General features: G+C 45.2%; 1 protein-coding gene across 4 annotated transcripts in view; it reads left to right on the top strand.

Annotated features, from left to right (window-relative positions):
* The window catches only part of LOC110506177 (A disintegrin and metalloproteinase with thrombospondin motifs 17-like), a 211808-nt gene that overhangs the window by 103772 nt on the left and 84036 nt on the right, over positions 1-24000 (top strand). The gene's annotated exons all lie outside the window — the stretch shown is intronic.

Here is a 24000-nt window from a genome sequence, read left to right as displayed (position 1 = left end):
TGCTGCTGTGTGTTTTAGCATCAAGGCTGTCTGCACCAGGCTGCTGCTGTGTGTCTTAGCATCAAGGCTGTCTGCACTAGGCTGCTGCTGTGTGTTATAGCATCAAGGCTGTCTGCACCAGGCTGCTGCTGTGTGTCGTAGCATCAAGGCTGTCTGCACCAGGCTGCTGCTGTGTGTCGTAGCATCAAGGCTGTCTGCACCATGCTGCTGCTGTGTGTCGTAGCATCAAGGCTGTCTGCACCAGGCTGCTGCTGTGTGTCTTAGCATCAAGGCTGTCTGCACCAGGCTGCTGCTGTGTGTTATAGCATCAAGGCTGTCTGCACTAGGCTGCTGCTGTGTGTCTTAGCATCAAGGCTGTCTGCACCAGGCTGCTGCTGTGTGTTTTAGCATCAAGGCTGTCTGCACCAGGCTGCTGCTGTGTGTTTTAGCATCAAGGCTGTCTGCACCAGGCTGCTGCTGTGTGTCGTAGCATCAAGGCTGTCTGCACCAGGCTGCTGCTGTGTGTCTTAGCATCAAGGCTGTCTGCACCAGGCTGCTGCTGTGTGTCTTAGCATCAAGGCTGTCTGCACCAGGCTGCTGCTGTGTGTCGTAGCATCAAGGCTGTCTGCACCAGGCTGCTGCTGTGTGTCGTAGCATCAAGGCTGTCTGCACCAGGCTGCTGCTGTGTGTTGTAGCATCAAGGCTGTCTGCACCAGGCTGCTGCTGTGTGTTGTAGCATCAAGGCTGTCTGCACCAGGCTGCTGCTGTGTGTTGTAGCATCAAGGCTGTCTGCACCAGGCTGCTTAAAGGGCCTCAGGCGCGAGTGGAATAAGAAATGAAAGGAGAGCGAGAAAGAGACCGTGAAACTAGAATACAGAACAGAGAAATGTAAAACAGACATGTCTGTGGAGTCCAGACTCTCAGGCATAGCGAAGGTCAGAGGCAGTGGTGAAGTCTTCAGGGAGATTATTACTTGCAGGATAGAGATGTCAAATTGGGTTTAGCCACCGCCAAAGTACGAAAAATAGTTTACGTTCTATTTCCATTTCCAACTTTTTAAAACTGAAATAAAACATTTGAAATGTCAGCTAAAGGTTTCACTCTCTCACAAATCAATCTAAAGGTTTCACTCTCTCACAAATCAATCTAAAGGTTTCACTCTCTCACTAATCAATCTAAAGGTTTCACTCTCTCACTAATCAATCTAAAGGTTTCACTCTCTCACTAATCAAGAAGAAACTATATCCCAATTCTTTGTTTATATAATATATTATACTATTTTCTCAAATAAGCCTCTTGTCCTTGCTCTCATCCCCATCTCACTGCACCTTGTGGATGGACTGTAGATCACTGGCATCCAGTTCTGGCATCCAGTTCTGGCATCCAGTTTTGGCATCCAGTTCTGGCATCCAGTTCTGGCATCCAGTTCTGGCTCTTCAAATCAAATGTTATTTGTCACATGCGCCAAATACACCTCACAGTGAAGTGCTTACTTACAAGCCCTTAATTAAGCAACAATGCATTTTAAGAAAAATAAGTGTTCAGTAAAAAATAGATAAGTCAAAATATATCCTCACGTGTAAAAGTTTTGCATATCCCAACTCCCCATGAGACACCCTCGGAGAGTGGGGTCATGACCAGGGTCTGCCGTTATCAACAGTGACCCTGGAGCAATTAGGGTTAAGTGCCTTGCTGAAGGGCACATCAACTGATGTTTCACCTTGTCGGCTCGGGGATTCGAACTAGCAACCTTTCAGTTACTGGTCCAATGCTGTAACATGTAGTGCAATAGGATGTCATTTGTGCACAGCCATGGAAAACCAGTATACTTTAGAGGCTCACACATAGCCCTGTGATCTTTTCCTGACTGTGTGACTTAACTTAGACTCAGAATGTCTCCAGGTCAGGAAGAACGTAGGGTCCTACCCATAAACCATGGCTTTAGGTCTGTCAGTAAAGACACAAGTGGTGGCTACTGCTACGGATATACAGTGCCTTGCGAAAGTATTCGGCCCCCTTGAACTTTGCGACCTTTTGCCACATTTCAGGCTTCAAACATAAAGATATAAAACTGTATTTTTTTGTGAAGAATCAACAGCAAGTGGGACACAATCATGAAGTGGAACGACATTTATTGGATATTTCAAACTTTTTTAACAAATCAAAAACTGAAAAATTGGGCGTGCAAAATTATTCAGCCCCCTTAAGTTAATACTTTGTAGTGCCACCTTTTGCTGCGATTACAGCTGTAAGTCGCTTGGGGTATGTCTCTATCAGTTTTGCACATCGAGAGACTGACATTTTTTCCCATTCCTCCTTGCAAAACAGCTCGAGCTCAGTGAGGTTGGATGGAGAGCATTTGTGAACAGCAGTTTTCAGTTCTTTCCACAGATTCTCGATTGGATTCAGGTCTGGACTTTGACTGGACTTTGGATATTTCAAACTTTTTTAACAAATCAAAAACTGAAAAATTGGGCGTGCAAAATTATTCAGCCCCTTTACTTTCAGTGCAGCAGACTCTCTCCAGAAGTTCAGTGAGGATCTCTGAATGATCCAATGTTGACCTAAATGACTAATGATGATAAATACAATCCACCTGTGTGTAATCAAGTCTCCGTATAAATGCACCTGCACTGTGATAGTCTCAGAGGTCCGTTAAAAGTGCAGAGAGCATCATGAAGAACAAGGAACACACCAGGCAGGTCCGAGATACTGTTGTGAAGAAGTTTAAAGCCGGATTTGGATACAAAAAGATTTCCCAAGCTTTAAACATCCCAAGGAGCACTGTGCAAGCGATACTATTGAAATGGAAGGAGTATCAGACCACTGCAAATCTACCAAGACCTGGCCGTCCCTCTAAACTTTCAGCTCATACAAGGAGAAGACTGATCAGAGATGCAGCCAAGAGGCCCATGATCACTCTGGATGAACTGCAGAGATCTACAGCTGAGGTGGGAGACTCTGTCCATAGGACAACAATCAGTCGTATATTGCACAAATCTGGCCTTTATGGAAGAGTGGCAAGAAGAAAGCCATTTCTGTCATGTACTGTCATGTTGTGTCTTGTCTCTGTCCTTTCCCTTCACCCTGTCTCCCTCTGCTGGTCGTTGTTAGGTTACCTTTTCTCCTCCTCTTTCCCCCAGCTGTGCCTTGTCTCCTCCTAACTACCCATTCACCCCGTTTCCCACCTGTTCCCTTTTTCCCTCTGATTAGGTCCCTATATCTCTCTCTGTTTTTGTTCCTGTCCTTGTCGGATTCTTGTTTGTTGTGTTTCATGCCTGAGCCAGACTATCGTCATGTTTGCTGTAACCTTGTCCTGTCCTGTCGGAATCTGCCGGTCTATCTGAGCCTACCTATGTTTGGTTATTAAAGAAGCTCTGTTTAAGTTAGTTCGCTTTTGGGTCCTCATTCACTCACCATAACAGAAGAATCCGACCAAGAATGGACCCAGCGACTTCGGATCCTCTCCACTCAGCCGTCGGGATCCAGGGAGCGATGCTAGGCAGACACGAGCAGGAAGTGTCTGCTGCTCGACATGCCGTTGAGACCCTGGCCACCCAAGTCTCCAACCTCACAGAACAGGTTCACCATCTCCGCCTCGATCCACCGGCCACTTCCAGGGCTTTCGAATCTCCGGAGCCCAGAATCAATAACCCGCCGTGTTACTCTGGGGAGCCCACTGAATGCCGCTCGTTCCTCACCCAGTGTGATATTGTGTTTTCTCTCCAGCCCAACACTTACTCCAGGAGCACTGCTCGTGTCGCCTACGTCATATCTCTCCTTATTGGACGGGCTCGTGAGTGGGGCACGGCAATCTGGGAGGCAAGGGCTGAGTGTACTAACCAGTATCAGGACTTTAAGGAGGAGATGATACGGGTTTTTGATCGATCTGTTTTTGGGGAGGAGGCTTCCAGGGCCCTGTCTTCCCTATGTCAAGGCAATCGATCCATAACAGACTACTCTATTGAGTTTCGCACTCTTGCTGTCTCCAGTGGCTGGAACGAGCCGGCCTTGCTCGCTCGTCTTCTGGAGGGTTTCCGCGCAGAGGTAAAGGATGAGATTCTCTCCCGGGAGGTTCCTTCCAGCGTGGATTCCTTGATTGAACTCGCTATTCGCATTGAGCGACGGGTTGATCTTCGTCACCGAGCTCGTGGAAAGGAGCTCGCGCTCTCCGTCGCCTCCCTCTCCGCATCACTACCATCTTCCTCTGCCGGCTCGGGTGCTGAGCCCATGCAGCTGGGAGGTATCTGCATCTCGACTAAGGAGAGGGAACGGAGAATCACCAACCGCCTCTGTCTCTATTGCGGTTCCGCTGGTCATTTTGTCACTTCATGTCCAGTAAAAGGCCAGAGCTCGTCAGTAAGCGGAGGGCTACTGGTGAGCGCTACTACTCCTGTCTCTCCTTCAAGATCCTGCACTACCTTGTCGGTCCATCTACGCTGGACCGGTTCGTCAGCTTCCTGCAGTGCCTTAATAGACTCTGGGGCGGAGGGCTGTTTTATGGACGAGACCTGGGCTCGGGAACATGACATTCCTCTCAGACAGTTAAAGGAGCCCAGGATGGTAGTCCTCTCCCCAGGATTCAGCGTGAGACGCTACCTTTAACCCTCACTGTTTCTGGTAATCATAGTGAAACCATTTCTTTTTTAATTTTTCGTTCACCTTTTACACCTGTTGTTTTGGGCCATCCCTGGCTAGTTTGTCATAATCCTTCCATTAATTGGTCTAGTAATTCTATCCTCTCCTGGAACGTCTCTTGTCATGTGAAATGTTTAATGTCTGCTATCCCTCCTGTTTCCTCTGTCTCTTCTTCACAGGAGGAGCCTGGTGATTTGACAGGGGTGCCGGAGGAATATCACGATCTGCGCACGGTGTTCAGTCGGTCCAGGGCCACCTCTCTTCCTCCACACCGGTCGTATGATTGTAGCATTGATCTCCTTCCGGGAACCACCCCCCCCCGGGGTAGACTATACTCTCTGTCGGCTCCCGAACGTAAGGCTCTCGAAGATTATTTGTCTGTAGCTCTTGACGCCGGTACCATAGTCCCCTCCTCCTCTCCCGCCGGAGCGGGGTTTTTTTTTGTCAAGAAGAAGGACGGGTCTCTGCGCCCCTGCATAGATTATCGAGGGCTGAATGACATAACAGTGAAGAATCGTTATCCGCTTCCTCTTATGTCTTCAGCCTTCGAGATCCTGCAGGGAGCCAGGTTTTTCACTAAGTTGGACCTTCGTAACGCTTACCATCTCGTGCGCATCAGGGAGGGGGACGAGTGGAAGACGGCGTTTAACACTCCGTTAGGGCACTTTGAATACCGGGTTCTTCCTTTCGGCCTCGCTAACGCTCCAGCTGTCTTTCAGGCATTAGTCAATGATGTCCTGAGAGACATGCTGAACATCTTTGTTTTCGTTTACCTTGACGATATCCTGATTTTTTCACCGTCACTCCAGATTCATGTTCAGCACGTTCGACGTGTCCTCCAGCGCCTTTTAGAGAATTGTCTTTTTGTGAAGGCTGAGAAGTGCACTTTTCATGCCTCCTCCGTCACATTTCTCGGTTCTGTTATTTCCGCTGAAGGCATTAAGATGGATCCCGCTAAGGTCCAAGCTGTCATTGATTGGCCCGTCCCTAAGTCACGCGTCGAGCTGCAGCGCTTTCTCGGCTTCGCGAACTTCTATCGTCGTTTCATCCGTAATTTCGGTCAGGTGGCAGCTCCTCTCACAGCCCTTACTTCTGTCAAGACGTGCTTTAAGTGGTCCGTTTCCGCCCAGGGAGCTTTTGATCTCCTCAAGAATCGTTTTACATCCGCTCCTATCCTTGTTACACCTGACGTCTCTAGACAGTTCGTTGTCGAGGTTGACGCGTCAGAGGTGGGCGTGGGAGCCATCCTTTCTCAGCGCTCCCTCTCTGACGACAAGGTCCACCCATGCGCGTATTTTTCTCATCGCCTGTCGCCGTCGGAACGTAACTATGATGTGGGTAACCGCGAACTGCTCGCCATCCGGTTAGCCCTAGGCGAATGGCGACAGTGGTTGGAGGGGGCGACCGTTCCTTTTGTCGTTTGGACTGACCATAGGAACCTTGAGTACATCCGTTCTGCCAAACGACTTAATGCGCGTCAGGCGCGTTGGGCGCTGTTTTTCGCTCGTTTCGAGTTCGTGATTTCTTATCGTCCGGGCTCTAAGAACACCAAGCCTGATGCTTTGTCTCGTCTCTTCAGTTCTTCAGTAGCCTCCACTGACCCCGAGGGGATTCTCCCTGAGGGGCGTGTTGTCGGGTTGACTGTCTGGGGAATTGAGAGGCAGGTAAAACAAGCGCTCACTCACACTCCGTCGCCGCGCGCTTGTCCTAGGAACCTTCTTTTCGTTCCCGTTCCTACTCGTCTGGCCGTTCTTCAGTGGGCTCACTCTGCCAAGTTAGCCGGCCACCCTGGCGTTCGGGGTACGCTTGCTTCCATTCGCCAGCGTTTTTGGTGGCCCACCCGGGAGCATGACACGCGTCGTTTCGTGGCTGCTTGTTCGGTCTGCGCGCAGACTAAGTCCGGTAACTCTCCTCCTGCCGGCCGTCTCAGGCCGCTTCCTATTCCCTCTCGACCGTGGTCTCACATCGCCTTAGATTTTGTCACCGGACTGCCTTCGTCAGCGGGGAAGACTGTTATTCTTACGGTTGTCGATAGGTTCTCTAAGGCGGCTCATTTCATTCCCCTTGCTAAGCTTCCTTCTGCTAAAGAGACGGCACAAATCATCATCGAGAATGTTTTCAGAATTCATGGCCTTCCGTCAGACGTCGTTTCGGACAGAGGTCCGCAATTCACGTCTCAATTTTGGAGGGAGTTTTGCCGTTTGATTGGGGCTTCCGTCAGTCTCTCTTCCGGCTTTCACCCCCAGTCTAACGGTCAAGCAGAACGGGCCAATCAGACTATTGGTCGCATCTTACGCAGTCTTTCTTTTCGTAACCCTGCGTCTTGGTCAGAACAGCTCCCCTGGGCAGAATACGCCCACAACTCGCTTCCTTCGTCTGCGACCGGGCTATCTCCTTTTCAGAGTAGCCTCGGGTACCAGCCTCCGCTGTTCTCATCTCAGTTCGCCGAGTCCAGCGTCCCCTCCGCTCAGGCTTTTGTCCAACGTTGCGAGCGCACCTGGAAGAGGGTCAGGTCTGCACTTTGCCGTTATAGGACGCAGACTGTGAGGGCTGCTAATAAGTGTAGAACTAAGAGTCCTAGATATTGTCGCGGTCAGAGAGTTTGGCTCTCCACTCAGAACCTTCCCCTTAAGACGGCTTCTCGCAAGTTGACCCCGCGGTTCATTGGTCCGTTCCGTATTTCTCGGGTCATTAATCCTGTCGCAGTTCGACTTCTTCTTCCGCGATACCTTCGTCGCGTCCACCCGGTCTTCCATGTCTCCTGCATCAAGCCCGTCCTTCGCGCCCCCGCTCGTCTTCCCCCCCCCCCCCCCATCCTTGTCGAGGGCGCACCCATCTACAGGGTCCGTAGAATTTTGGACATGCGTCCTCGGGGCCGTGGTCACCAGTACCTCGTAGATTGGGAGGGGTACGGTCCTGAGGAGAGGAGTTGGGTTCCCTCTCGGGACGTGCTGGACCGTGCGCTGATCGAGGATTTCCTCCGTTGCCGCCAGGTTTCCTCCTCGAGTGCGCCAGGAGGCGCTCGGTGAGTGGGGGGGTACTGTCATGTACTGTCATGTTGTGTCTTGTCTCTGTCCTTTCCCTTCACCCTGTCTCCCTCTGCTGGTCGTTGTTAGGTTACCTTTTCTCCTCCTCTTTCCCCCAGCTGTGCCTTGTCTCCTCCTAACTACCCATTCACCCCGTTTCCCACCTGTTCCCTTTTTCCCTCTGATTAGGTCCCTATATCTCTCTCTGTTTTTGTTCCTGTCCTTGTCGGATTCTTGTTTGTTGTGTTTCATGCCTGAGCCAGACTATCGTCATGTTTGCTGTAACCTTGTCCTGTCCTGTCGGAATCTGCCGGTCTATCTGAGCCTACCTATGTTTGGTTATTAAAGAAGCTCTGTTTAAGTTAGTTCGCTTTTGGGTCCTCATTCACTCACCATAACAATTTCTTAAAGATATCCATAAAAAGTGTTGTTTAAAGTTTGCCACAAGCCACCTGGGAGACACACCAAACATGTGGAAGAAGGTGCTCTGGTCAGATGAAACCAAAATTGAACTTTTTGGCAACAATGCAAAACGTTATGTTTGGCGTAAAAGCAACACAGCTCATCACCCTGAACACACCATCCCCAAACATGGTGGTGGCAGCATCATAGTTTGGGCCTGCTTTTCTTCAGCAGGGACAGGGAAGATGGTTAAAATTGATGGGAAGATGGATGGAGCCAAATACAGGACCATTCTGGAAGAAAACCTGATGGAGTCTGCAAAAGACCTGAGACTGGGACGGAGATTTGTCTTCCAACAAGACAATGATCCAAAACATAAAGCAAAATCTACAATGGAATGGTTCAAAAATAAACATATCCAGGTGTTAGAATGGCCAAGTCAAAGTCCAGACCTGAATCCAATCGAGAATCTGTGGAAAAAACTGAAAACTGCTGTTCACAAATGCTCTCCATCCAACCTCACTGAGCTCGAGCTGTTTTGCAAGGAGGAATGGGAAAAAATGTCAGTCTCTCGATGTGAAAAACTGATAGAGACATACCCCAAGCGACTTACAGCTGTAATCGCAGCAAAAGGTGGCGCCACAAAGTATTAACCTGTTATGGATGATGCGAATTTTCGCAGCTTTTTGTTAAAAATCGCGCAACATTTCAAAGTCCTGCTACTCATGCCAGGAATATAGTATATGCATATGATAAGTATGTGTGGATAGAAAACACTCTGAAGTTTCTAAAACTGGTTAAATCGGGTCTGTGGCTATAACAGAACGTGTTTAGGAGTAAAAATCCCTGGTAAAACTGTTTACCAAAAACAAACAAAAAAATATTTGTCCGCCATTCAATGTATTGTTAAAGGCGACCTAAAATAAATGAGGACCCCCTGTAAACGCCTACAGCTTCCACACGATGTCGCCATTGCTGTCATTTTAATTTATCCTTGGTTACAACACGAATAAGCCCCTCCTTTCTTGAGGCGCACCACAGTATGTTGTGAAACTGAAAAAATGGACGATGATTTCCAGACTTGCTGCTAACGAATACAGATCGCCCCGTGATCAATTTGATACATCATTAACGTTTATTAATACCTAAAGTTGGTTTAGAAAAGTCGTTTGAAGTGATTTGTAAAAGTTTATAGGCGACTTTTGTAATTTTAAAATGTGACGTTGCGTCTTGTAAATGGGCTTTTTGCAGCATCAGACTGGCCTTCAGCAAATGACATTTTGGGTATACAATGACGGATTTAATCGGGAAAAAGACCCAATTGTGATGTTTATGGGACATATAGGAGTGCCAACAAAGAAGCTCGTCCAAGGTAATGAATGTTTTATATTTTATTTCTGCGTTTTGGGTAGCGCCGCAAAAATCTGTTGTTTACGTGTCGTGCTGGTATTTTGGGGGGGTGCATGCTATCAGATAATAGCTTCTCATGCTTTCGCCGAAAAGCATTTTACAAATCTGACTTGGTGGCTAGATTCACAACGAGTGTAGCTTTAATTCAGTACCTTGCATGTGTATTTTTATGAAAGTTTGAGATTTATCGAGTACTATACTCAAGTACTATAGGTGGCGCTCTGAAATTTCCGCTGAGCTGTCCCTGTGCAGGGACCACCTCCATATTAACTTTTAAGGGGGCTGAATAATTTTGCACGCCCAATTTTTCAGTTTTTGATTTGTTAAAAAAGTTTGAAATATCCAATAAATGTCGTTCCACTTCATGATTGTGTCCCACTTGTTGTTGATTCTTCACAAAAAAATACAGTTTTATATCTTTATGTTTGAAGCCTGAAATGTGGCAAAAGGTCGCAAAGTTCAAGGGGGCCGAATACTTTCGCAAGGCACTGTATATTTAGTAAGCCAATGCTTCATTAGGAGGCAATCAGGTCAGACAGCTGTAAACCCGGTGGAATGAGTCATTCTGATACATCAACATAGCTGGTCTGTAGGCCACTGGTGGTAATGGTTGGTGTGCAGTGTATAAGGGATCCCAAGATCTACACCTCAGCTTTCTCATTAGTCATGAGGCATCAAAACCAAAGGAACTGAATAACATTAAGAAATGCTATATATGGAAGGAAAGTAGTGTGGAAACCTTCCAAAAAACAATTAGGCAACAACAAATTCAATCTCTTTTAGACAACTTCCTGGACAAAACATTTCACTGAAGGTGTAAACTTGGCAGTAGAAAGCCTAAACAGTATATTTGACCTTTCAGCTTCCCTATGAAATCTCACAATTTCAATCAGACAACCTAAGAAAATGAACAACAATTACAAATGGTTTGATGAAGAATGCAAAACCCTAAGAAAGAAATTGAGGAACCTATCTAACCTCAAACATAGAGACCAAGAAAACCTGAGTCTATGCCTTCACTATGGTGAATCACTAAAACAATACAGAAATTCACTACGGAAAAAGAAGGAACAGCTCAATGTAATTGAAGAATCCATAGACCAACCACTTCTGGGGAAATTGGAACACACTAACTAAACAAACAACAACACAAAGAATTATCTATCCAAAATGGAGATGTATGGATAAACCACTTCTCTAATATTTTTGGCTCCATAACAAAGAACAAACACCAAAAACATAAACACTACTGTTCAAAAGTTTGGGGTCATTTAGAAATGTCCTTGTTTTTTTAAAGAAAATCACTTTTTTTGTCCATTAAAATAGCATCAAATTGATCAGAAATACAGTCTAGACATTGTTAATGTTGTAAATGACTATTGTAGCTGGAAATAGCATTTTTTTTATGGAATGTCTACATAGGTGTAGAGGCACATTATCAGCAACCATCACTCCTGTGTTCCAATGGCACGTTGTGTTAGCTAATCCAAGTTCATCAATTTAAAAGGCTTATTGATCATTAGAAAACCTTTTTGCAATTATGTTAGCACAGCTGAAAGCTGTTGTTCTGATTAAAGAAGCAATACAACTGGCCTTCTTTAGACTAGTTGAGTATCTGGATTATCAGCATTTGTGGGTTCGATTACATGTTCAAAATGGCCAGAAACAAATAACTTTCTTCTGAAACTTGTCAGTCTATTCTTGTTCTGAGAAATTAAGGCTATTTCATGTGAGAAATTGCCAAGAAACTGAAGATCTCGTACAACGCTATGTACGACTCCCTTCACAGAACAGCGCAAACTGACTCTAAACAGAATAGAAAGAGGAGTGGGAGGCCCCGGTGCACAACTGAGAAAAAGGACAAGTACATTGGTGTGTCTAGCTGAGAAACAGATGCCTCACAAGTCCTCAACTGGCAGCTTCATTAAATAGTACCCACAAAACACTAGTCTCAACGTCAATAGTGAAGAGGCAACTCTGAGATGCTGCCCTTCTAGGCAGAGTTCCTCTTACCAGTCTCAACGTCAACAGTAAAGAGGCGACTCTGGGATGCTGCCCTTCTAGGCAGAGTTCCTCTGTCCAGTGTCTGTGTTCTTTTGCTCATCTTAATCTTTTATTTTTATTGGCCAGTCTGAGATATGGCTTTTTCTTTGCAACTCTGCCTAGAAGGCCAGCATCCCAGAGTCGCCTCTTCACTGTTGACGTTGAGACTGGTGTTTTGTAGGTACTATTTAATGAATCTGCCATCACAGCAGCAATATTTGTGACCTGTTGCCACAAGAAAGTTAAACAGTGAAGAACAAACACCATTGTAAATGCAACCCATAGTTATGTTTATTTATTTTCCCTTTTGTACTTTAACTATTTGCACATCGTTACAACACTGTATATAGCCATAATATGACATTTGAAATGTATGTTTTCCTTTAGGAACTTTTGTAAGTCTAATATTTACTGTACAGTTTTTATTGTTGATTTCACTTTGGTTTATTATCCATTTCACAAATGTTTCCCATGCCAATAAAGCCCTTTGAATTGAATTGAGAGCAAGAGGGAGGCAGAGAGAGAGAGAGGCAGAGAGAGAGAGGGAGAGGCAGAGAGAGAGAGGCAGAGAGAGAGAGAGAGAGAGAGAGACAGAGAGAGATAGAGACAGAGAGAGGCAGAGAGAGATGCAGAGAGAGAGAGATGCAGAGAGAGATGCAGAGAGAGAGAGATGCAGAGAGAGAGAGAGAGAGAGAGAGGCAGAGAGAGGCAGAGAGAGAGACAGAGAGAGAGAGACAGAGAGAGAGAGAGGCAGAGAGAGAGAGAGGCAGAGAGAGAGAGAGAGAGAGAGAGAGGCAGAGAGAGATGCAGAGAGAGAGAGAGATGCAGAGAGAGAGGCAGAGAGAGAGAGACAGAGAGAGAGAGAGAGGCAGAGAGAGAGAGAGGCAGAGAGAGAGAGACAGAGAGAGAGAGGCAGAGAGAGAGAGAGAGACGCAGAGAGAGAGGCAGAGAGAGAGAGGCAGAGAGAGAGGCAGAGAGAGAGAGGCAGAGAGAGAGGCAGAGAGAGAGAGGCAGAGAGAGAGAGGCAGACAGAGAGAGAGACAGACAGAGAGAGAGAGGCAGAGAGAGATACAGAGATAGAGAGGCAGAGAGAGAGAGAGAGAGAGCAAGAGAGAGAGAGTTTGTGCTTGTGTCCACGGTAGATGGAAGAACATGCAGTAGTGCTCCAGTGCTGTAACTAGCCCACTTTAGTTGGCCCATTTTCACCCTGTAAGGTGTGTGCATGTGTAACGGATGTGAAACGGTTAGCTTAGTTAGCGTGGGCGCTAAATAGCGTTTCAATCAGTGACGTCACTTGCTCAGAGACCTTGAAGTAGTAGTTCCCCTTGCTCTGCAAGGGCCGCGGCTTTTGTGGAGCGATGGGTAACGATGCTTCGAGGGTGACTGTTGATGTGTGCAGAAGGTCCCTAGTTCGCGCCCGGGTATGGGCGAGGGGACGGTCTAAAATTATACTGTTACATTGATGCTGTTGACCCGGATTACTGGTTGCTGCGGAAAAAGGAGGAAGGTCAAAAGGGGGGTGAGTGTAACGGATGTGAAACGGCTAGCTTAGTTAGCGTGGGCGCTAAATAGCATTTCAATCAGTGACGTCACTTGCTCTGAGACCTTGAAGTAGTAGTTCCCCTTGCTCTGCAAGGGCCGCGGCTTTTGTGGAGCGATGGGTAACGATGCTTCGAGGGTGACCGTTGATGTGTGCAGAAGGTCCCTAGTTCGCGCCCGGGTATGGGCGAGGGGACAGTCTAAAATTATACTGTTACACATGCATGCTCATAATATGTGTGGGTATGCATGTGTGTGCTGGTGTGCAGTTTTTGCATGTGTGCGTATATGTCTGGAGCGCTTTTGTGCGTGTGTGTGTGTGTGTGTGTATTTCAGAACAGCACCATCTGGGTTTGATAGCCTTTCTCTTGTCCATGATTTAATGTATGTTGTCGTGTCTGGATTCAAATGAGGCTATCTGGACAGTCTCCAGTAGTAGACAGAAAGCAGGTGTGTGTGTGTGTGTGTGTGTGTGTGTGTGTGTGTGTGCGTGTGCACGTGTGTGTGAGCAAACAGATACATTAAGATATAACACACACTTGAGTGATGATGTCATCCTGTATGGCTGGCTGGATGACTGATTGGGTTTTAAACTCGCTCTGACACTCCTTTGTTGCTGTGATATAATCACAGAGTAAACCGCTTTTTAAACATTTCTGCATGCCAGTAATATCACATTCCAGAATGGAAAAATGGATTGGGCATATAGTGTCGATCCTAAATTGGTGCGAATGCATTTTGTTTTGTTGATAACTCTCCTACTGTAATGCTTGTGATAATCTTAAAGTACTAGGTAGTACATATAGAGTCGGTTTCTTGAATATAGATGAAGCGTAATCCTGGACTAAAAAGCATTCTCCAAGGAGAATCTCCATTCAAAGTGCATTTTAATCTAGGATTAGGCTTAGTCTGAGTCCAGGAAACCTGCCCAAATTACATAGAGTAGTCTAAACACACTGCTTATTTAGGATACATTTTTTCATCACGCAATATTCAGTAATACTGTATATATATAGTACATCATGATATAAACCGGTTTATTCTGTATGTTTTAGCAAATGTATTCTCTTTTCCAACATTTACTCTCTTGTCCATCATTGGGAAGAAATTATATGAAGTATTCGTTGCTCGTTCTGATTTTGGTGTCTGTGTAGCAGATTTGGTGAGCTAGTTAGCTTTGAACACTAGCATCCATCGTGCTATGACATCACTGTGACTTCACTCCCCATGACAGCTGCAGTCAACTGTTGGTCATGGAGTGGCAGGCTTGACTCTTGGGTTCAGTCCCAAATTGACCCCTAAACCCTACACTTGGAGATCTCTGAGAGGATTTGACATGTGTAAGTAGTATAGAAGTAGCTGCGTCTTGTCCTCTGATAGGCTAGGTGGAAATTTCACCATATTACTTATACTAATCATATCCTCTCAGATCTCCACAAGTGAATGGGTCGATTTGGGATCGGGCCTTGTTCTGTCGGCTAGTACAGTTGACTTGAGTAGTAAAGTGTTATCATGCAGAGGGCCTCGGGTTCGTGTCCCGGGTCAGGAGGACAGGTACAGAGCGCCAGCACCTCTTTTAGAGAAAAATGTTGACCACACTTTTAATAATAGTTATAGCAAAAGCATTTCTTTGTTGAAAGATGTATTTTCAGACAGGGATAGTGTGAAATGAGAAACAGAGCGAGGGAGATGGACCAGAATTTGTACCCATGCTGGAGTTGTATATGTGCTGCAGGCAGTGTTACCCACTAGACCAGAATTCATACCCATGCTGGAGTTGTATATGTGCTGCAGGCGGTGTTACCCACTAGACTAGGATTCATACCCATGCTGGAATTGTATATGTGCTGCAGGCGGTGTTACCCACTAGACCAGGATTCATACCCATGCTGGAGTTGTATATGTGCTGCAGGCGGTGTTACCCACTAGACCAGGATTCATACCCATGCTGGAGTTGTATATGTGCTGCAGGCAGTGTTACCCACTAGACCAGGATTCATACCCATGCTGGAATTGTATATGTGCTGCAGGCGTTGTTACCCACTAGACCAGGATTCATACCCATGCTGGAGTTGTATATGTGCTGCAGGCAGTGTTACCCACTAGACCAGAATTCATACCCATGCTGGAATTGTATATGTGCTGCAGGCGGTGTTACCCACTAGAACATGATTCATACCCATGCTGGAGTTGTATATGTGCTGCAGGCAGTTTTACCCACTAGACCAGGATTCATACCCATGCTGGAATTGTATATGTGCTGCAGGCGTTGTTACCCACTAGACCAGGATTCATACCCATGCTGGAGTTGTATATGTGCTGCAGGCAGTGTTACCCACTAGACCAGAATTCATACCCATGCTGGAATTGTATATGTGCTGCAGGCGGTGTTACCCACTAGACCAGGATTCATACCCATGCTGGAGTTGTATATGTGCTGCAGGCGGTGTTACCCACTAGACCAGAATTCATACCCATGCTGGAATTGTATATGTGCTGCAGGCGTTGTTACCCACTAGACCAGGATTCATACCCATGCTGGAGTTGTATATGTGCTGCAGGCGGTGTTACCCACTAGACCAGAATTCATACCCATGCTGGAATTGTATATGTGCTGCAGGCGTTGTTACCCACTAGAACATGATTCATACCCATGCTGTGGTTATATACTGTATGTGCTGCAGGCGGCGTTACCCACTAGACCAGGATTCATACCCATGCTGGCATTGTATATGTGCTGCAGGCGTTGTTACCCACTAGAACATGATTCATACCCATGCTGGAATTGTATATGTGCTGCAGGCGTTGTTACCCACTAGACCAGCCTCAAGCAATTAGCACAAGCATTTCTATTACATAAAGAATTTCTGTTTACATAATATGTATTACATGACATAACGGTCCTTAAGTATGCATAACAAGTGTACTGTTGATGTAAGAGGTTTTGTGTTGAACATACAATCCCAGGGCTTCTAACACTCCAGCACATACTCCTAAATGATACTATCCCAGGACTGCTAACACTCCAGCACATACTCCTAAATGATACGATCCCAGGACTGCTAACACTCCAGCACATACTCCTAAATGATACTATCCCAGGACTGCTAACACTCTACCACATACTCCTAAATGATACTATCCCAGGACTGCTAACACTCTACCACATACTCCTAAATGATACTATCCCAGGACTGCTAACACTCTACCACATACTCCTAAATGATACGATCCCAGGACTGCTAACACTCCAGCACATACTCCTAAATGATACTATCCCAGGACTGCTAACACTCTACCACATACTCCTAAATGATACTATCCCAGGACTGCTAACACTCTACCACATACTCCTAAATGATACTATCCCAGGACTGCTAACACTCTACCACATACTCCTAAATGATACGATCCCAGGACTGCTAACACTCCAGCACATACTCCTAAATGATACTATCCCAGGACTGCTAACACTCCAGCACATACTCCTAAATGATACTATCCCAGGCCTGCTAACACTCTACCACATACTCCTAAATGATACTATCCCAGGACTGCTAACACTCTACCACATACTCCTAAATGATACTATCCCAGGACTGCTAACACTCCAGCACATACTCCTAAATGATACTATCCCAGGACTGCTAACACTCCAGCACATACTCCTAAATGATACTATCCCAGCACTGCTAACACTCCAGCACATACTCCTAAATGATACTATCCCAGGACTGCTAACACTCTACCACATACTCCTAAATGATACTATCCCAGGGCTGCTAACACTCCAGCACATACTCCTAAATGATACTATACCAGGGCTGCTAACACTCTACCACATACTCCTAAATGATACTATCCCAGGACTGCTAACACTCCAGCACATACTCCTAAATGATACTATCCCAGGGCTGCTAACACTCCAGCACATACTCCTAAATGATACTATCCCAGGACTGCTAACACTCTACCACATACTCCTAAATGATACTATCCCGGGCCTGCTAACACTCTACCACATACTCCTAAATGATACTATCCCGGGCCTGCTAACACTCTACCACATACTCCTAAATGATACTATCCCGGGCCTGCTAACACTCTACCACATACTCCTAAATGATACTATCCCAGGCCTGCTAACACTCTACCACATACTCCTAAATTATACTATCCCAGGACTGCTAACACATACTCCTAAATGATACTATCCCAGGCCTGCTAACACTCTACCACATACTCCTAAATGATACTATCCCAGGGCTGCTAACACTCTACCACATACTCCTAAATGATACTATCCCAGGACTGCTAACACTCTACCACATACTCCTAAATGATACTATCCCAGGGCTGCTAACACTCTACCACATACTCCTAAATGATACTATCCCAGGACTGCTAACACTCTACCACATACTCCTAAATGATACTATCCCAGGGCTGCTAACACTCCAGCACATACTCCTAAATGATACGATCCCAGGACTGCTAACACTCCAGCACATACTCCTAAATGATACTATCCCAGGACTGCTAACACTCCAGCACATACTCCTAAATGATACTATCCCAGGACTGCTAACACTCCAGCACATACTCCTAAATGATACTATCCCAGGGCTGCTAACACTCCAGCACATACTCCTAAATGATACTATCCCAGGACTGCTAACACATACTCCTAAATGATACTATCCCAGGACTGCTAACACTCCAGCACATACTCCTAAATGATACTACCCCAGGCCTGCTAACACTCCAGCACATACTCCTAAATGATACTATCCCAGGACTGCTAACACTCTACCACATACTCCTAAATGATACGATCCCAGGACTGCTAACACTCTACCACATACTCCTAAATGATACTATCCCAGGGCTGCTAACACTCTACCACATACTCCTAAATGATACTATCCCAGCACTGCTAACACTCTACCACATACTCCTAAATGATACTATCCCAGCACTGCTAACACTCCAGCACATACTCCTAAATGATACTACCCCAGGCCTGCTAACACTCTACCACATACTCCTAAATGATACTATCCCAGGACTGCTAACACTCCAGCACATACTCCTAAATGATACTATCCCATGCCTGCTAACACTCTACCACATACTCCTAAATGATACTATCCCAGGACTGCTAACACTCTACCACATACTCCTAAATGATACTATCCCAGGGCTGCTAACACTCTACCACATACTCCTAAATGATACTATCCCAGGACTGCTAACACTCCAGCACATACTCCTAAATGATACTATCCCAGGACTACTAACACTCTACCACATACTCCTAAATGATACTATCCCAGGACTGCTAACACTCCAGCACATACTCCTAAATGATACTATCCCAGGACTGCTAACACTCCAGCACATACTCCTAAATGATACTATCCCAGGGCTGCTAACACTCCAGCACATACTCCTAAATGATACTATCCCAGGACTGCTAACACTCTACCACATACTCCTAAATGATACTATCCCAGGACTGCTAACACTCTACCACATACTCCTAAATGATACTATCCCAGGACTGCTAACACTCTACCACATACTCCTAAATGATACTATCCCAGGACTGCTAACACTCTACCACATACTCCTAAATGATACTATCCCAGGACTGCTAACACTCTACCACATACTCCTAAATGATACGATCCCAGGACTGCTAACACTCTACCACATACTCCTAAATGATACTATCCCCGGGCTGCTAACACTCTACCACATACTCCTAAATGATACGATCCCAGGACTGCTAACACTCTACCACATACTCCTAAATGATACTATCCCAGGACTGCTAACACTCCAGCACATACTCCTAAATGATACTATCCCAGGACTGCTAACACTCTACCACATACTCCTAAATGATACTATCCCAGGACTGCTAACACTCCAGCACATACTCCTAAATGATACTATCCCAGGACTACTAACACTCTACCACATACTCCTAAATGATACTATCCCAGGACTGCTAACACTCTACCACATACTCCTAAATGATACTATCCCAGGACTGCTAACACTCTACCACATACTCCTAAATGATACGATCCCAGGACTGCTAACACTCTACCACATACTCCTAAATGATACTATCCCAGGACTGCTAACACTCCAGCACATACTCCTAAATGATACGATCCCAGGACTGCTAACACTCTACCACATACTCCTAAATGATACTATCCCAGGACTGCTAACACTCTACCACATACTCCTAAATGATACTATCCCAGGGCTGCTAACACTCTACCACATACTCCTAAATGATACTATCACAGGACTGCTAACACTCTACCACATACTCCTAAATGATACTATCCCAGCACTGCTAACACTCTACCACATACTCCTAAATGATACTATCCCAGGACTGCTAACACTCTACCACATACTCCTAAATGATACGATCCCAGGACTGCTAACACTGTGCAGTCAAGAATGGAACAACAGCACAGTGAGCAAAGCAATATGTTTGGCCCGTTTCAGTAAGTCCAATGCATTTCCAGTCATTTTTCATGACCGAAGAAGTCTTTCTAGCTAACAACAATTGTTTTGTGTTTCTGTGCCTTTGTGTGTGTGTGTGGTGTGTGTGTGTGTGTGTGTGTGTGTGTGTGTGTGTGTGTGTGTGTATGTGTGCGTGTGTTTGCGTGTGCGTACTCCTCTGTGAGTGTGTTATGTGTATACATGTGCGTGCGTGTGTATACATGTGCGTGCCTGTGTACGTACACATGCTAGTGTGTGTGTGTGTTTGCATTTGTGCATGCATGGGTGTGTTTTGCATGGTCATGCGTGTATAATGACAGACAACTGCATTTGAGAATGGTTGGCTAAAATACTGCTTCAGAGAGGCTGTGATAAATTGGGTCAGTATTACAAATGTCCCAGGTATGAGAAAGAGAGAGAGATAAAGAGCGAGAGAGAAAGAGCGAGGGAGAGAGAGAGAAACATCTGGTTGGAAGAAAGAAATAAAGGACAGGAGGGAGGGAAATAAATCTGTGTTTATGGCATGAGTCTTTTACAAGTGAGAATGGTCTCCACAGCGGTCTCCACATTCTGCTCTAATTACTATATTGATCCAGATCCAGTCACGTCAGACCAGTGATTACTGTATTAACTCAGATCCAGTCACGTCAGACCAGTGATTACTGTATTAACTCAGATCCAGTCACGTCAGACCAGTGATTACTGTATTAACTCAGATCCAGTCACGTCAGACCAGTGATTACTGTATTAACTCAGATCCAGTCACGTCAGACCAGTGATTACTGTATTAACTCAGATCCAGTCACGTCAGACCAGTGATTACTGTATTAACTCAGATCCAGTCACGTCAGACCAGTGATTACTGTATTAACTCAGATCCAGTCACGTCAGACCAGTGATTACTGTATTAACTCAGATCCAGTCACGTCAGACCAGTGATTACTGTATTAACTCAGATCCAGTCACGTCAGACCAGTGATTACTGTATTAACTCAGATCCAGTCACGTCAGACCAGTGATTACTGTATTAACTCAGATCCAGTCACGTCAGACCAGTGATTACTGTATTAACTCAGATCCAGTCACGTCAGACCAGTGATTACTGTATTAACTCAGATCCAGTCACGTCAGACCAGTGATTACTGTATTAACTCAGATCCAGTCACGTCAGACCAGTGATTACTGTATTAACTCAGATCCAGTCAGTCAGACCAGTGATTACTGTATTAACTCAGATCCAGTCACGTCAGACCAGTGATTACTGTATTAACTCAGATCCAGTCACGTCAGACCAGTGATTACTGTATTAACTCAGATCCAGTCACGTCAGACCAGTGATTACTGTATTAACTCAGATCCAGTCACGTCAGACCAGTGATTACTGTATTAACTCAGATCCAGTCACGTCAGACCAGTGATTAGTGTATTAACTCAGATCCAGTCAGTCAGACCAGTGATTAGTGTATTAACTCAGATCCAGTCACGTCAGACCAGTGATTACTGTATTAACTCAGATCCAGTCAGTCAGACCAGTGATTACTGTATTAACTCAGATCCAGTCACGTCAGACCAGTGATTACTGTATTAACTCAGATCCAGTCACGTCAGACCAGTGATTAGTGTATTAACTCAGATCCAGTCAGTCAGACCAGTGATTACTGTATTAACTCAGATCCAGTCAGTCAGACCAGTGATTAGTGTATTAACTCAGATCCAGTCAGTCAGACCAGTGATTACTGTATTAACTCAGATCCAGTCAGTCAGACCAGTGATTACTGTATTAACTCAGATCCAGTCACGTCAGACCAGTGATTACTGTATTAACTCAGATCCAGTCAGTCAGACCAGTGATTACTGTATTAACTCAGATCCAGTCACGTCAGACCAGTGATTACTGTATTAACTCAGATCCAGTCAGTCAGATCAGTGATTACTGTATTAACTCAGATCCAGTCACGTCAGACCAGTGATTACTGTATTAACTCAGATCCAGTCACGTCAGACCAGTGATTACTGTATTAACTCAGATCCAGTCAGTCAGACCAGTGGTTACTGTATTAACTCAGATCCAGTCACGTCAGACCAGTGATTACTGTATTAACTCAGATCCAGTCACGTCAGACCAGTGATTAGTGTATTAACTCAGATCCAGTCACGTCAGACCAGTGATTACTGTATTAACTCAGATCCAGTCACGTCAGACCAGTGATTACTGTATTAACTCAGATCCAGTCACGTCAGACCAGTGATTACTGTATTAACTCAGATCCAGTCACGTCAGACCAGTGATTACTGTATTAACTCAGATCCAGTCACGTCAGACCAGTGATTACTGTATTAACTCAGATCCAGTCAGTCAGACCAGTGATTACTGTATTAACTCAGATCCAGTCACGTCAGACCAGTGATTAGTGTATTAACTCAGATCCAGTCAGTCAGACCAGTGATTACTGAATTAACTCAGATCCAGTCACGTCAGACCAGTGATTACTGTATTAACTCAGATCCAGTCACGTCAGACCAGTGATTACTGTATTAACTCAGATCCAGTCACGTCAGACCAGTGATTACTGTATTAACTCAGATCCAGTCACGTCAGACCAGTGATTACTGTATTAACTCAGATCCAGTCAGTCAGACCAGTGATTACTGTATTAACTCAGATCCAGTCACGTCAGACCAGTGATTACTGTATTAACTCAGATCCAGTCACGTCAGACCAGTGATTACTGTATTAACTCAGATCCAGTCACGTCAGACCAGTGATTAATGTATTAACTCAGATCCAGTCACGTCAGACCAGTGATTACTGTATTAACTCAGATCCAGTCAGTCAGACCAGTGATTACTGTATTAACTCAGATCCAGTCACGTCAGACCAGTGATTAGTGTATTAACTCAGATCCAGTCACGTCAGACCAGTGATTACTGTATTAACTCAGATCCAGTCACGTCAGACCAGTGATTACTGTATTAACTCAGATCCAGTCACGTCAGACCAGTGATTACTGTATTAACTCAGATCCAGTCAGTCAGACCAGTGATTACTGTATTAACTCAGATCCAGTCACGTCAGACCAGTGATTACTGTATTAACTCAGATCCAGTCACGTCAGACCAGTGATTACTGTATTAACTCAGATCCAGTCACGTCAGACCAGTGATTACTGTATTAACTCAGATCCAGTCACGTCAGACCAGTGATTACTGTATTAACTCAGATCCAGTCAGTCAGACCAGTGATTACTGTATTAACTCAGATCCATTCAGTCAGACCAGTGATTACTGTATTAACTCAGATCCAGTCAGACCAGTGATTAGTGTATTAACTCAGATCCAGTCAGTCAGACCAGTGATTACTGTATTAACTCAGATCCAGTCACGTCAGACCAGTGATTACTGTATTAACTCAGATCCAGTCACGTCAGACCAGTGATTACTGTATTAACTCAGATCCAGTCACGTCAGACCAGTGATTACTGTATTAACTCAGATCCAGTCACGTCAGACCAGTGATTACTGTATTAACTCAGATCCATTCAGTCAGACCAGTGATTACTGTATTAACTCAGATCCAGTCACGTCAGACCAGTGATTACTGTATTAACTCAGATCCAGTCACGTCAGACCAGTGATTACTGTATTAACTCAGATCCAGTCACGTCAGACCAGTGATTACTGTATTAACTCAGATCCAGTCACGTCAGACCAGTGATTACTGTATTAACTCAGATCCAGTCAGACCAGTGATTACTGTATTAACTCAGATCCAGTCACGTCAGACCAGTGGTTACTGTATTAACTCAGAACCAGTCAGACCAGTGATTACTGTCTTTCCAGAGTCCTCGTCAATGTTCCCTCAAAAAATGTTAGTCACTGAGCAAATCTCAGGTCAGCTGAGCGCAAACTTGAACGTTGTCAAAATACTGTGCAATTTCCGGCGAGCATCTACTGTGAACACTGAGGCTGTACCCGCTTTGAGTTAGTTTTAACAGTGGTCAAGTAGTCTACTGTGGCAGGGTAGCCTAGTGGTTAGAGCGTTGGACTAGTAACCGGAAGGTTGTGAGTTCAAACCCCCGAGCTGACAAGGTACAAATCTGTCGTTCTGCCCCTGAACTGTTCCCAGGCCGTCATTGAAAATAAGAATTTGTTCTTAACTGACTTGCCTGGTTAAATAAAGGTAAAATACATTTTTAAAAAAATAAATAATTTGATCACAATGTAGGCCTACCATCAAAAACAATGGAGAAAATGCATTCCATAACATTTAAACATGGAAGTAGCTGTTCTGTTGTTCAGCCTACAGTAGCATCCAATGTGTGGTGTTCAATGATCTCAAAACAAACTCATCTACTCACCACTGCTCATGCTGTAAACATAGTCCAGTTCAAGTGAGTGGCACAGATCCATTTATGGCAATAGTCTATTTGCA

Source organism: Oncorhynchus mykiss, chromosome 6 (assembly GCF_013265735.2).
Source record: "Oncorhynchus mykiss isolate Arlee chromosome 6, USDA_OmykA_1.1, whole genome shotgun sequence".
Taxonomy (NCBI): Eukaryota; Metazoa; Chordata; class Actinopteri; order Salmoniformes; family Salmonidae; genus Oncorhynchus; species Oncorhynchus mykiss.
Note: the sequence above shows the minus strand (reverse complement) of the source record. Positions and strands in the feature narration are given on the sequence as shown.